This window comes from Parasteatoda tepidariorum, chromosome 8 (assembly GCF_043381705.1).
Source record: "Parasteatoda tepidariorum isolate YZ-2023 chromosome 8, CAS_Ptep_4.0, whole genome shotgun sequence".
Classification (NCBI taxonomy): Eukaryota; Metazoa; Arthropoda; class Arachnida; order Araneae; family Theridiidae; genus Parasteatoda; species Parasteatoda tepidariorum.
The window spans coordinates 15,368,332-15,384,396 of record NC_092211.1 but is presented as its reverse complement, the minus strand read 5'-3'; the positions used below and the strand labels follow the sequence as shown (position 1 = coordinate 15,384,396).

The window sequence follows — 16,065 nt, the reverse complement described above, 5'->3', positions numbered from 1 at the left end:
TCCAAGAAGGCAAACTTCATCCAATACTTGATTCAGAAGTTCTCTTGTCTTCTGGATTGCGTTCAAAATTACAAGGCTACGGAGTTGAACATAGGAAGTCTTAAACTCAAAATTTGGAATGACCGTTTGAATGACAATTATCACATAAAAACAATAAAATTCTTTGTTTCCAACACGAAGAGGAACTCTGTGTGTGTATATATATATATATATTTATGANTATATATACCTAGAGAGCGAGAGATAACACAAAAGAAACTACAAATGTGCTATATATGCTAAAGTTTAACTATATGACTATATGATAACATTTTTAATCCTGAACAAGGAGTAAAATATTAAACTGGCTATTATACTAATATTTAATGACCAAAAAATTATAAATAGTGTGTACAAAAGAGAAAGTTACTGTACTGAATACAGTTACTGTTTTCGAAAATATCAATGCTAAAAAAATGGAGTAGTTACATTTCATTTACAGCAATAAAGAAATCTTATTATCAAAATCTTATAAAAAATCTTATATTAAAAAGTATAAGAATCTTATTAATTATTTTAGCATTACATTCTTACACCATTGTCTTACCTATGCAAAGAAAAAAAGTATGATGATGATACGATTAATCTCTCGATAATTTGAGAACTTAGGTGATAACAAAAACAATTCAATTCCTAGCCAGATAAAAAAATAAAATTTTAAATTAAGAATCAAATAATGAAAATTCTTTTGCATTTTTTTAAAAAAATATTTCATGTTGATGTAACTTTTATTTATCAAAACAACAAATATAGCTTTAATTTGGTGCAAAAAATATTATTGACTCTTTAAACCATAATGTGGTTAAAATTTGAAGCAACCTTATTAAAGGTTAAGCTGAATTGAGCAAATTTCCGTTCAAGTTATAACTTAGTTTCTTGTAAACAAGAGTAATTTAGTTCAACTTAGCCTCATATTAAGGTTTAAGCATGCTCAAATGATAATATGATTCATCACGCTCCTGAATTTTATTGGAATAGAATTCGATAAGCTTTTCGTCTAAGCTGCTCACACTTCAAACCAACTACCTGAATAAAGTAATCACCAGCGAAGAGGGGAAAAAAAACCTTTTGAAATAAATTCCTTTTTTGCTGTGGGTTTCATAAGAATGAAATGATGCACTCGGATTATTTAAAAAATTTTTTTTACAAATATTGGAATTACTTATGAGAAAATACAGTGAAACAACTGCGAAATAGTTTCATTAAAAAAATGGCAGTCATTCATACAAGCAGAAAAATATTAATAGAAATAATATATTCTGTTTGATATTGTATAGTAAAACAATCGAATTCTTCTTTTAATACCTGCGTAGATGATTTTTTTATCGTATAATGAATTTTCAATTCAATTAGTGGTTGAATCGCGTGTGTCTATATTTTCTAAATAAAATGACAATGCATGATATCAAAGAAAAAGTTAACAACCTGTCATGCTAGTATGCTTCCACGCACAATGTCATTATAGCTATGAATGCATTTTTACATCTAGTATAACTGCATTTGTTTTTTTATTTGTTCTTTATGAATGTTAGTCATAAATGTCAGTTGTTAAGAAATTTCCTTAATTAGATAAAAAGAAACTATGATGAATGTAGTAAGGAATTTTCCGTAGTCACACGAGAAAAAAATTGCTTTTGTATTTCATTTTCAAGGCCATGTACTTCAAAAGTGAGAAATTTAATGGAAAATAACTATTTAATACGAAATGAATAACAGTAAAAAAAAAATTATTAAGGGTTAAAATTTAAAATAAACTTTAACACCGTTGATTTTTTTAAATAAAATTTAAATGATTTCAATATTGTGGATTTAGATGACATAAATAATTTAAGCAAATCATACAAAGCCTGAAAAATTAAAAATTTGTGTATTTGTTATTTGCAAATAATTAAATCAAAACTTAAAATCTTAAAGTACAAGTGTCAGAGTCAAAATTAAAAAGTTTCGAATTTCCTTCAATATCAGTAGTAAAGTTTTCTAGTAGCATTTAAAAGAAATGAAAATAGTTTTAAAGAAATCTTAGAAAAGTTTCAACTGAAGTCAACTCCAGTTAACCATTCAATTTTTCATATGAATTTCTACTTTTTATGAGTAAAGGTTTGAAACAGAGAAAATTAAAGATAATAAAGATTAATGCATTTTAACACATGTTCACTGCTGCCTTACTTAGCCCAAAATAAAATTTAAAGATAATTTCTTATTTAGATAATTTTTTACCTATAAAAAGATAGTTTTTCTCTCAAATCCCTAATGCAACTATTTATTATTTTATCACTGTATCAAAAACTATTAAGGCAATTTTTTTTCCAGTGATTTTTTTTAAATCCCGAACATAATAACCATATAACTATTTAATATTTTATCACGGTATCAAAAACTCTTAAGCCAGATTTTTCTTCTTCTCTTTCTTCTAGTATTTTTTACAAATTCCAAACATGCCCATTTAAAATTCGATCACTGTATCAAAAATTATTCAAGGTGCTCTTTCATTTTTTTTTCTTTTCGAGACATACTGGAAACTTTAACGCAAACGTTTAATATTTAATCAATGTATCAAAAGCAAATAAAGCAGTGTTTTTTTCCTCTTCTAGTATCTTACTTTGAATCCCAAGTATTACCAGGTAATATTTGATCACTGTATCAAAAACTATTTGGGCTATTTTTTTTGCTGCTCACAGCTTTAAAATCAGTAGCCTCTCCAATAAAATCGAACTTCAGAAGTTGTAAATTCATACAAAAATTATTTTAAATGCAGAGTAATTGATGCACAATTTATTTCTTTAAGATTCAAGTTACGAAATTTTTTTTTTTTTAGAAATGAAGGACCATAAGTAAAAATGAAAACGAGGAAGTTGAAAAACATGACTAAATTGATTGCTTTCATGCGAAAGTAACTTACTTGTTGTTGACATAATAAAGTCACGAGAAAACGTGAAAACACTGCGAATGTTGCCAGTTTGAATTTTAATTAACTTATTCTTTAAATATTTGTTTTCAAAGCATTTGCACATTACCTTAATAGATTTTTTATTGTTTCAAAAACAACTTAGATAGTTAGATAAAAAGTATAATTTGTGGAAAAGTTTAATTTATGTATATAAAACGTTTTACTAGATTCGAAACTTAATAGTTAGAAAGTATATTAAAATCTTTCTGAATAAGAAAACTTTTTGTTAATTTTTTAAATATTAATTAGATACGGAATATTGTACAGCCTATGTCTGTATTTTAATATATACAGAAATAGACAATACAGCTTCAATTTTTTCAAAATAAAATAACATTATTTCAGTTCATCTATAATAAAATGCAATGTATGTTTTCAAAGTACGTAATATATATATAAAATCAGTTAATTTATAGAGAACTGTATGTTCGCATCGCATGTCTTATTTCATCTGCCTGTGCATCTAAGTGAAATAATGACAAACAAAAAGCAATGGAATGGCGCCTTCTCATTAAACACAACTAACAAAGTGTTATTTTAAGACATAAGTATTCTTAAAACATTGCCACTAATCTACAGAATAATTTATTACCCTATCCATAAATTTATCAGCCCAGTCAGCAATGAAGTTATCAGTTAATATATTCTATATATTCGTTTAAGAATTTGCTAATATTTACATTTAATAGAAAATAGTATCGAGGGATTATCTTCTGCGAAAACTATATTAACTGTTAAAAAATTTAAGCTTCGTAAATTTATTAGCTCTCTCAGAAATGAAATTCGTAAAAGCTTCATATATTCGTTTAGGAATTTAAATCTATCATAAAAAGAATTAATTAGTTGTTGCAACAAAAAACTATCTGGTGCTACTGTTAAAATTTAGTACTTAATTTAAAAGGAACTTGGAAATTTACTGCCAAAATTAATTTTTTACTTTAGTTACATGATTCTTAAGGATTGCAAGAAATAAATGCATTATTATTAATTATTAATATTTTTATATACTTAACTAGGAGGCTCCAACCTTTGCTGACCCCTTTCACGAGCCTCCGTGGATTGTTGTCACTTCATATTAATCAGCATTTTCCCCCCTTTAAAACATCATTTGGTTATAAAATATTTAATTATTATAATTTTGTATAAGGACAGTTGGATAGTATGTTTATTACAGCAATTAGAAAGATTACTTGGATTAGAAAAATATTAAACTACACGTGAAAAAAACTGCTTAAACTGAGGAATTTGTGACACAATAAAGAGTAATAAGTGACAAGTAACTTGACTTACTAAAAATATGCAATGATAACCTTATATTATATAACAGTTCAAATTGGAAATAGCTTTTATTGCCACTGAGTCTTTTATGTTCTTGAAAATTCTGATATAAATGTGAAAATGTATACATAGTAACATCTAATATCGGTCTATTATTTTTATTTTTGAATTATAAATTTTTCGTAACTTTTGACATCTAGAAAGAGGTAAATACATTTATCTATAATAATGGAAAAATGACCATTATTTTAAAATAAAGAAGAAAAATTCTGGAAAAATGCAAGAATTTAAGGAAAAATTATTTTATATTGGTGAAAAAAAAAGTCGAATACGTCGAATTTTAAATGCTAAATTTCATTCTCGTGGATTACAGAACATCCCGCGTGATATTTTTTACTGCAAGCTTAATGCTTAATAAATCTGGAACTAATTACAGAATGTAATTTTTTTATTTACTGACTTTATTTGATTTTTCTTTTTTTATTTGATTTTACTTTATTTATTTGACTTTATTTATTTGATTTTACTTTATTTATTTGATTTTACTTTATTTATTTGTTGTTTTTTGTTTTTATGTAATTAACCAAATGCACATTTTTTTTAATTTTTATCAATTCTTAATATCGAGCGATTTTACCATAAAATTGTTCGTAAATTTTCAAACAACCCTCAATTTTTCAAATTCGGCTCTCATCTTTAAAAAATGTTTGAATTTTGGCTCCTGGACAAGTGCAGAATCTTTTCACTCACTCGTTATCTCTTTAAGAGTTTTAGACTCGAGACTCAATTTTTATTTTTTAGGCAATGATATTTTTTGTTTGACATTTACTATACTTTCATAATATCATATTTACTTTCACTTATATTTTACTTAAACATATCTATTGATTCTTTATTCTAGATTTGCAGATCTATTCTGCGAATTTTTTTTTTATCATTCAGTTTAGGACATTCAATTGAGCTGGCAGTAAAATAACTAAATTTTCTAACAGAAATAACTAAAAAGCAAAAATAACTGCAACTAAAACACATAAATAAATTCGACGTATTCGCGAATATAAAAAGAACACAAAAAACCATAAGCAAAAAAATAATAACTTCAATTTTTGTGCATTTTTTACATCACGATTTTTTTGCAGGCGGAGTCATTTACCTCCATTCTTGGAATCATTTGAGGTTCTTCTTTGAATCATTTCACTTCTCTTCAAGGGGCCTTCTCTGTTTAATCTTCTGCGAGTTTGCTGTGCACGTCACAAAAACTTCTTCCGCAAATAATGACCTTTTTGTATGCGCTCTGAGCTTATTAGAAAGATAATTGAGTATCAACAATGTTTTATTCAACTGTTCTTATCGGTAGGAGCTTTGTTTATTCCAGACTTAAAACAATTTCTTATTTTGGCGCCTTTGGCACACCTGCTTTTGCACTTTCAAATGAAAGCATTTCTGATTGTTGACGATACTATCAGAAAACCTACTTCTGTACATAATCTAAAGGATTTGTAAATGAAGTGTCATTGTTTGTAAAAACTACTTATTACATAATTGAGAAATTTTAAGCCATTGACTTATCACCGATTGTTTGTAGTTATAATTTTTTTCAGTGTGTGAAAATTATTGATAATAAATGAGTTTTTTTTGTTAGTTTTTTTTATTATTATGAAATTATAAAAGTTAATTTGCTGTTAGATAAAAGTTTCACATAAATAAAAACATTATCACTTCAGGCTTTTGCTTTAAAGAAATATAAAAGAAAAGAAGAAGGATAGAATTAACTTTATTAAAAGCAATTATATTTTGTAAGATTGTATGCTTCTAAATTATCTACTTATGACATAGCACTCCTAAATTAAGAAACGGGGAGTTTTGAAACTTTTAAATTAAATTATAAAAAAATGAAATAAATTAAAAAATGGCTTAGAAAGAGTGAAATGCTTGAGATTATTAAAATGAAAACTAGTAAAAAGCAATTCTATAATAATAAGTAATAACCCAAAAGAAGATGTTGATTAATAAAAAAAAGAAAAAAAGAGGAATTCTAGCAATTTATTAAAACGAATGAATTTCATTAATCTTGTATTTAAAAATTAAATGCAAATCCTTTATTTCAAAACAAAAATTAGGTCTCTTACTTTGAATTTCTGAATTTCCTAATTGTCCGAATCATAAAACGATAATTGTTTTTTAACTGAGCCTAAATGACTCAATTAAAAGTTAGGTAGTAATCAGAAGTAAAAATAAAAGGAAAGAAATTTTTCTTCAAAACAATTTAAAAAAACTTTTGAATAGACTCATGCGGATTTTCGATACTTTCAAATTAGAGAATTCTAACTTTTAAACTACAAGTTTTTCGCTGATTAGTTAAAAATTCAGAGTCAATCAGAAGCGTCATTGAATCAGTCATTTAACGCAATCAGATTTAAGCATAAATTTTTACTCTGATTTTTAAATACACAATGTCTTCTGCGTGAACAGGCTATTGCAAAAACTTCTATATTTGCTCATCCTGAAAAAACAACGTCATGTTACTTTGTCAAATAGTGAATATAGCCTGAGTTTTGCACCTTGAATGACGTAAACTGTTTGAAAATTATGAAAAGAGAAATTAAACAAATTGCATTTGATACAAATAAAAGTAATTGTAAATTAAATAAATAATGAATTGTAAAAATTATTAATTTTATTGATAACAGAATTGAATTCGTTTACTAGAAGTTTGATTAAGAAAGCTACACTTACAAGATCCTTATATATGGTTAAGTACGACCATTCGAACATTTAGTGATTACTTACAAAGCGGGCATTCGAATTTGAACTAAAAGAAACAAAAATAAATTGGCATAAAAAATTTTATTCACATTTTTGCAATTCACTGAAACTATTTTGGCTAATTATTATAAAATATTTTACTTTTAATAACTAAATCTGATTTTTAAGATATTTCGAATACCTTTTTTTTCTGTAATAAGCTTAGACTTACAAAAGAAGAACTTGAAAAACATTGGACTTGAAAAACATTGAAAAATTTGATGCCTTTTTCGAGTTTCTGTCTTACCAATAAAGAGCGCTGCAATTACTATAATAAAAATTATAAATATACAGCAATTGATCTATTTGATTGAATTATGCATAACAATTCTTACACCCTCATATTCTCAATTCTTACACCCTCATATTAAATCTTTGTATTTTAACTCACTGCACCAGCACCAATCTACCCTGAAACACTTCGCAAGTAGGCGAAAATTTATTTAAAAACAAAAAAAGAAACCCTGGTAATAATAAAAAATTTTTTGAAAAAAGGAGAAATTATATTCTGTGCTACTTCGAGTTTTAAAGTGCTCGACTTCGTGTGCAGGTCGTTGGGCTACCGAAGCGGGGGTGCCACCCCGTCTGCAGAGGATCAAAATTGCGATGGTTTGTCTTCGGATCATCCTCAGGGATGTTTCCCAGACCGTCGCCAATAGCCCATTGTGCAGCTCTAGTGCGTCGTAAATGAACTACAACTTTGAGCTTTAAAAATGTTAGATTAAAATTCTAATAATTTTATTTCATGAAAAGGCTTAATTTGAAGGACAAACTCTAGGCAATACGCATATTTTTTCGATGCTAACCATAACTTTTCTTAGTTTCATTTAGTTTTTTAGATACAAGATAAGAGAAATTGTTTCACATTTCTTGTTGAGAGTTTTTGCAATGAAAGATTTGAAAGAATTCCAACGCATTACAATATATTTTACTCTAAATTTATTACTTACGAAAGATATAATTTAAAATTGGAGTTCATTATTTATTTAGTATTCTTGTTTTTAATTTTATATTTCAAAATATTTACTTTAGTTAAAATATATTTAACTTGTTAGAGGAAAAATAAGCGAGATTTGTTTGAAATATAATCTAAATAATATAATAATAAACATTTATATATTTGATTCTCAAAACATTTATTCATTTTTATTTTTTAATGAATTTAATAAATTTGAATAGCTCGCTTTTATTTCAAAAAGCCTCTCTTTCCAATTAAAAACTCTACGTAATTGAATACCAGAAAGCGAAAAGTTAAAGTTGAAAATTATTTAAAGGAAATAAACTGAATTACTGAGCCAAACTTCTTTTATCTTCAATAACTTAGAATATGTACTTTAAGAAATCATTAATGTTAATACGACTCATTCTACATTTTATTGTATCAATAATATTTTATAAATACCGATAATTCACGCTCCTTTTAGAACATATTTTTTTCTGTTCACAAAACTTTCAGCATTTTAAAGTTACCGTCACAGTAAGTTGAAGGTAAAAAAAATGAGTAAAAAAAATTGTTCAGAGGATAGTTTACGAGGCATTTATGGAAACTGCCATAAACAGTTAATAGGCAGTAAAAGAAGGAATCAGAACTTTTGAAGCTCCAACGGTGAAATGTACATAAACTTCGACAGTTATGCTCCGCTTTCTAAAAGACTTTAAGCGATCTCAAAACTCGGATTTCGATTTTTTTGAAGGAGCCCTTTTGACTCCTTGGGGAAGGGGGGGGGGAGATGTATTTATAAACTGTAGTAAATAGTAATTTAAAAATGTTAAATGTTTGGAAGTAGTAAAGTATTAAGATAGTTATTTTAAAAAGTTAAAATCATAACAGATACCAATTTATAAATTTTCAACAAAATCTTCGAAAATGAAGTAAGCATAAATTATGACAGCTTTCCTCTCTTTGGATGAAAAAAAATGCTTCATGCTAACTTAGCTTAAAAGTATAGTAGATATGAATATTTAAAATGTTAAATGTATAAAGTTAGTAGTTTTGAAATTGTCTAAAAAAGCATGTATTAAATTGAAAATGGTAAAACTAAAAAGTAGAAGCTTTAAAATGTTACAAATATATTAAATATTGATTTATAAATAGGCATTTTAAATAATGAATACAAAGTTTTAAAAGTACGTATTAGATCGTGATTTAGAAATTAATAATTAAGAAAATTAAAAAAGAAATAAATAAATAAAAATGCTATAATCGTAAAACATACATAAATTTCGAAAGATTCCTCATTTTACAATCTTTAAAGTGATTTCAAATCTAGGACTTCCGATTTCATTGAGAAGAAAAATGCAAATGTATTGGAGTTAGAGAGAAAGTCTAAATCTATACTATACTTTAAAATACAAGTAAATGCATAATAACTTCAAACTATTGAAAATAAAAAGAAAGAGTTTATGCTAATTTATAAGAGTCAAAAAGGCATAGACAGTAAATTAAAAATGATAAAAATGTATAGTGATAAAATATATATAATGACAAAATGTATATAAAACTTGAAGCTTTAAAAAATATCTAGAATGTAATTTAAAAATTCTTAAAGTATATAGATAATAATCCAAAGATTATTTTGAAAGTAAGTTGGAACCTGGAGGCCATAAACAATTGATAAGAAGTAAAAGAAATGTTCAAAACTTTTAAGCTTCAACAGTGTAATGTGCATGAATCTTGTGCAAACTATTAAGTGATACTGCAAAACTCGAATTTCAATTTTAAAAAGAAGTAGCAGAATTTTAAAAGCCTATTAATGGAAATTTAAAAATGTTCAAAAATATATGAATTTTTTTTAAAAACATTTTAAAAACTGTGCAAATAGTAATATAAAGAGTTGAAAAGATATCGATAATAATTAAAATATTTTTTTAAGTAACGTAGAACATAACATCTTTAAAAAAATAAAAAGCATCAGGAGAACATGATTTTAAAGCGTGGTGGCCTTGGTTTTCTCCCTGAGAATGCAACATTTATAGTTAAAACTTTTAATACACATTTGAATACACTTTCTTTACAACGCATTCTATTCATACACGTATTTAAATCCAATTATAATATGAAGANAAAATAATTATTTTCAAAATAATATTCACAATGCTTTTCGAATAGAGCGCTGAGAAATGAAATTAATATTTATCATATTTATAAACACTACTACATTAGCAAACAAGCAAAAACAATTTAAAATACTGAGATTCAAGTATATGTTAGCAAGAAAGCAAATGATAATTTTCAAAATTGTGTTTCATTTTTTTAAACAAAACTTCTAGCACCCAAATTATGTGTGCAACCCCAATAATACTTCACCTACTTTAAAAAAAAAAAAATTAACGTTTTAATTTCAAGATAAAAATTAGTGTTAGAGGAGAAATTGTCCTATGAGAAAAGAAAATAAGAGTTATATGGGAAATAAGTAGTGTGTAAAGCTGTGTTAATAATGGCGTCTATTTTATAAGCACCTCATATAACTAAACTAATTTGAAACGTCAAAGATTTATCCATTCGTAAAAAATTAATTTTATTTCAAAGAACATGAATAAAGTCTTACAGAAAGAGTAAAAAAAATTAACTAGTTATGAAGGACTCATTGCAAAATACTGTTAAACCACAACGGCAGCGTTTCTTAATTAAACTAATTTTTCAGATACGTTCTTAAACATTTTCTGGAATTCGCTATAGCTAGTGCAGTGCAAAGAAAAAACCTATTTCTTTCATGAAATTCATGGTATTGCGGACAAAAAACATTGATCATATTTTAATAAAGCATAATTTAATTTATAAAGTTTTTTTAAACTGTATTGTTTAATAATTATGAAAACGTTATAAAAAATAATGCAAAAATTATTAATTGATAATTTTACAAAAGCAGATCTATTTTAATATTTTACCTTCCCGTGAAAAATGCAAAAATACTTTTTTTTAAAAAATAATTTATAGTTTTATTTAAGTAATCTTTATAATGAACTTTTATGCATATTTTTCATTCATGACATTGCAGAAAATTTAATTTCACGAAAGAAGCATTTTTTAAAAAAAAAGCGAATTTTTATTAATAAAAGTATTTTTTATTATTCTCATAAAGGAATTATTCCGTATCGTCATCGTTAAGGGAAATTATGGTAATAACATCATACGAAATATAAAGTTATTTGCTTCCATTGCTTTTCAAAAGTTGGCTTAGATCTGAAACGATGTCTTTGAGGATTCTATGAAAGTGCACATCAGCATCTCAGAAGAAATTTACCCTCATATTTCCGTTTGTAAGATGGCATTTTGAAAGACCCGCTTAATTTACGACATTTCTGTTAACAGATCATTTTTTTTCGTGTCGCTGACATTTCTTAGAAGAACCTAAATATAGAACAAAACTGTCGAGATGCTTTCTCATTTTCGAAAGCCTAATTTATGTTTACATGTTTCTTGAATTTAATTTCCATGTTTTATTTTCATAATTATATAAATATGGAGTTGTAATTTTTGTCATTAAAAAGCATCAAACCCATTATCATTAAAAAAAATTTTAAAAATGTTTGCTTTTTATTAAAGATAAATAGACTAGAAATAAATAGTGACATTTCACATAAAAAAAAAATTGTTAAAAGTTGTTATTCAAAATATTCTCAGTTCAAAACATATTCAGTCTCAAACAACTTATTTATCTGTTAAAACACACTTATTCTTAGTTTCAGAAACATATTTTGAGTAAGCATTTTTATCGTATTTAAATTCGGCATATTAGTTTCAAAATTGTATTAATTATCACGAAAAAGGAAATGCATTTAAATCATATAACCCATATTTATTTTAAAAACTAAAAACTTATTTTTAATAAATGGTGCAAAACATAAATTTATAACGGTATTTCAAATCAATTTTGGTTAATAGGTACACTGAGAAAAAAAGTATAGTATAATAGTCTATGGGAATATCAAAAATCTCAGTACTTTTTACCAAAATGCTTTGATTATGATTTTGGTAAAATTTGCAATAAAAAATGGTTTTATATTATCGAATAAATTAGGTCTTGAGGTAATATTATCATGATACCTTAGAGCATGACGTAAAAACCATTTATTTGGTTAGCATTACTTTTCAATTTCGTATTTTGCTCTAAGTGAGTGATAATAAGAACTATAATTTCTTGAAACAAGAATTTCCTATAAACCGTTACCAAATGATCATAAAATTCATCAAATAAATGATTTAAATGCATACTATATATTTTACTTTTATTAACCAGAATTTTTTTTACTAGAAATGTTATTACCCTACTGCAATGTTTCCCAAACCTACGACTTTTGTGTACCCTTTCTAAATTTTTCGAAACGCTGTGTACCACTAATAAAAAAAAATGAATGTATTTTTTACTTTAAACAAATTCCACAAACGTTTAAAATCACAACTGGCTGTTGACACCACTAATTATTAATTGTTAACTCTGCAAAAAATGGCCAATAGAGAAATACATAATCGTAAATTTTCATGGCTAGCTTTGTTTTTAACTAAAAAATTTTGAAATTTTTGTTTGTTGCAAGATATTTCGTATAAGAACGCGTAACCCCGCTACACCGTTTCCGTACTCCTGGGGGAACGCGTACCACACTTTGGGTAACACTGCCCTACAGTACGGTAATTTTACTTGAAATTTCTTCCCCATGTATTTTTCAACTATTCTTTCCACACTGTCTATACACGATTATCGTAGAAATTGTATTAATAATAACTTAAATTACTTTTTTTAAAAGATTTTAAATATTTTGATCTGAAATTATACTATATAAATAAATGAAGTATGATAATTAGAAAGTTTACTTTTTAAGCAAAATAATAAGCAAAAAAAGAATTTTTTTTTTTTTAATATTAAGTTTATGTATTAAAGAATGTTTAATTTTGAGTACAAAATCCACATAAGGATAACATAGTAAGAAAAGGTTCGCACTTGTTAAATTATTAATTTCCCATCACTTCGAACCGTTTTGTGTGATAAATGATATTATTCATTACATTATTTAGCCTTTCTTCATAAAAATAATTTAATATGGAATAAAACACATTTTGTAATGTTTTTTAATGCGTTTTCAAAATAATAATAATTTTTTAGTAATTTTTTAGCGAGTGCTAAGAAACCACTTTGTAAAAAAAAATCACAAATAATAGTTATTATGAGATAGTTTTGGGGATTAATATCGCTTTATAGTCTTCTTATGTTTATCATTCCGATATTTTTGTCAAATTTATAGTTTGAAATGAGAATTTTTTTTTTTCATTTGGAGCAAAAATTCAATAATTACACATTGCAGATTTTTTTCACTTCAAATAAACCTTTTCTTAACAATATTTATATTTTTCTTTTAACCATGGAAAGTAAAAATCTTTCATTTAATTATTATCTTGACATTACATTTTATTCCTTGAGTTTCAAATCAATTCAAATCAGTTGTTCATTAATTTAAATCAAATATTTAACAAATTAAATTTCTTGTAGCTAGCATTTTAATTATTGTCTTATTGCCTTAAAAAAAGTATTATCTTATAAATACCACCATCCCCCTACGCATATGCTTATTGGTCGAAATTGCTACAAGAGATTTCTTTCTGAGTATCGGTCCAATAAAAGTGACCCACACTTACTTCCTGGTCAGCGTCACGCCAGGCCTAGCCGGTTGTTCCCTATCACCTTATTGGTCAGAATCGTTAATGCATGTTTCCCTTTTCGTAAGGAAGGAGAAAAAAAAAACGGTATTGAGGCTCAATAGCGCGGGCATAATAAATGAATGTCGATACGAGACCTTTTTTCCTAATTTAATTTCGATGCGGCGACTATTGAAATCCATCTGTAACAATGAAACTTCGTTAGAGAAAAGTACTCTTCACAATCGGAAGGCAATCATTGGTCATGATTGTTATTTTAATTAGTAAACAACTATCATTTTCTAATTATGGTGCTTTGTTTTTTCGTGAAGTATTGTTGAAGTATGAATAAATCCTTGAATCTAAAAAATAATTGATAAGTTAAGTTGTATCAATTTTTTTACGTTATTCATAATAATATTTTTTTGTTTTGTTTTTGAGAAAAAGGTTTTGGCTTCTTCTTTAATAAGAAAGAAAAAAAATTAATACCTGAAATTATTAATTGGTAACACTCGCATATATTTGTATAAATTGTAACAATAACAAAACATGACATTGTAATTATAAAAGTTTTTTTTCGGAATTTTAAATGCAATTTTTATATTTTATTGTACAATGATTGTCTCTTTAAGAAATGAATCATAATGTGAATTTTAAATTTGCATGGCGTCGATGAAGCCAATAATAATCGATGTCAATATCGATGAAGCATGTAATATTATTTAAATCTCCAAATAACGATAAACTAAGTAAACCGAAACTTTGTTTGAGCACTTACTGTTAGAAATGGATGATCAGTAAATATTAATGCCCCTATTCAGAAATCTAATTCCAATATTTTTTTAATTATGGTGCTTTGTTCTGTAATTTTTTTCACAGTTTAATTATTTTAAAATTAATTACTGCTCAACAAATGATAATTTTTCGTAATTGGTATTCATAAATACTTATTAATAAAAACCTTAAAAATAAGAATTTTAAACCAAAAATAAGGGGTCCTTCAATTATTACGTAAATGAATTATATGCAATTTTGAACTTTATCTCCCCCCAAGACATTCAAATTAACAAATCACAAAGAAATCATAGATAAATCTCAATCCCCGCTTCTTTTATTTTATTTTGATCCCAGTAATTAAATTAACCCCAGTAATTAAATTTTAAAAATTTTGAATTTGAATAAAAAAAAGAGTAACTTTGCGTAAAACAAAATTTGCCTTTTCAATTACTTCAGAAAATTTTAAAATTTTAATTTTCCTAAATTTAACTTTATTTCAAATTTGAAAGTTTTCTTTACTGTTCTTTCTTTAGTTTTCAACTTTTTCTGCATTTTGTTTTTGCATTAAAAAGATTAATTGTACATAAAATTTAAATATAATTTTTGTTTTTTATATAAGCATTATTCATATTTGTCTTCACAGTTTTTCCGCAATAAAAACAAAAATGCAAATTACAAAACTTTTTATTTCTTTCAGGTGCTTCTGTAATATTTAAAAGCTTCATAATTAATCAGTTAATTGAATTAAGTATTCTTAAAATTCAATCTTAGTAATAGTCAAAAGTTTCAGTTTATGAATTGAAATTATTTAATTGAGATATTTTGTTGCCAAAACAGTTAAATGAAAAGAACTTAAACCAACTTATTAAGCTGATTATATAAACGTAAGTTTCCTTAGAAGGAAATTTTTGACACTTACATTTCAAATTTTTTAAGGTTGATTACTCCTTTTTATTTCTAACTGTAAAATGTATATACGCACAAGACATTAAAATAACAATAAATTGACGATAGGAATGTGTTTTTCAAAATATTATTTTAGTAAAATCGTTATTTTGTTAAAGAATTAAATTGAGAATTAAGCTTAAGAATTAAGTTGAAATTGCTTACAAATTTAAATAATGAACTTATTTATGCACTTCAAATGTTTTTCAAACAATTGTTTTTTTTTTTAATTATTTTATTTCCTCAAAAAATATTGTACATCTATCCTAAAATGGTTCCTTATTTTAGAATGTTAAGTATAATTATTTAAAAAACAACAGTTTATAAAGTCGAAAAGCGCTTTTCCTGTTTGATATGCTACTTTTTCCAATAAAATTTTAATAGTTTTTGCTTTTAAAATGCTCAAAAGTTTTAATGCGAGATGGCTAAAAATTGGTATTAAATTTATGATTTAAAATTCTGAAACTAATTTTTTGGGAAAAATTATTTAAATTTATTTAATAAGAAAATATATGAAGTTAACTCTTAGAAAACTAAGTAAGAAAACCAACAGTTTCCTTAGAGGAAACAAGTTAGAAAGCAAGATTCATGTTTAAATTAAAAAAAATCATCATATATATATATATATATATATATATATATA

The 16,065-nt window shown here is 25.6% G+C and overlaps 1 long non-coding RNA gene across 2 annotated transcripts in view; it reads right to left on the bottom strand.

Annotated features, from left to right (window-relative positions):
• LOC107450672 (uncharacterized) overlaps positions 1–16,065 on the bottom strand; it is a 180,631-nt gene that overhangs the window by 35,475 nt on the left and 129,091 nt on the right. The window lies entirely within an intron of this gene.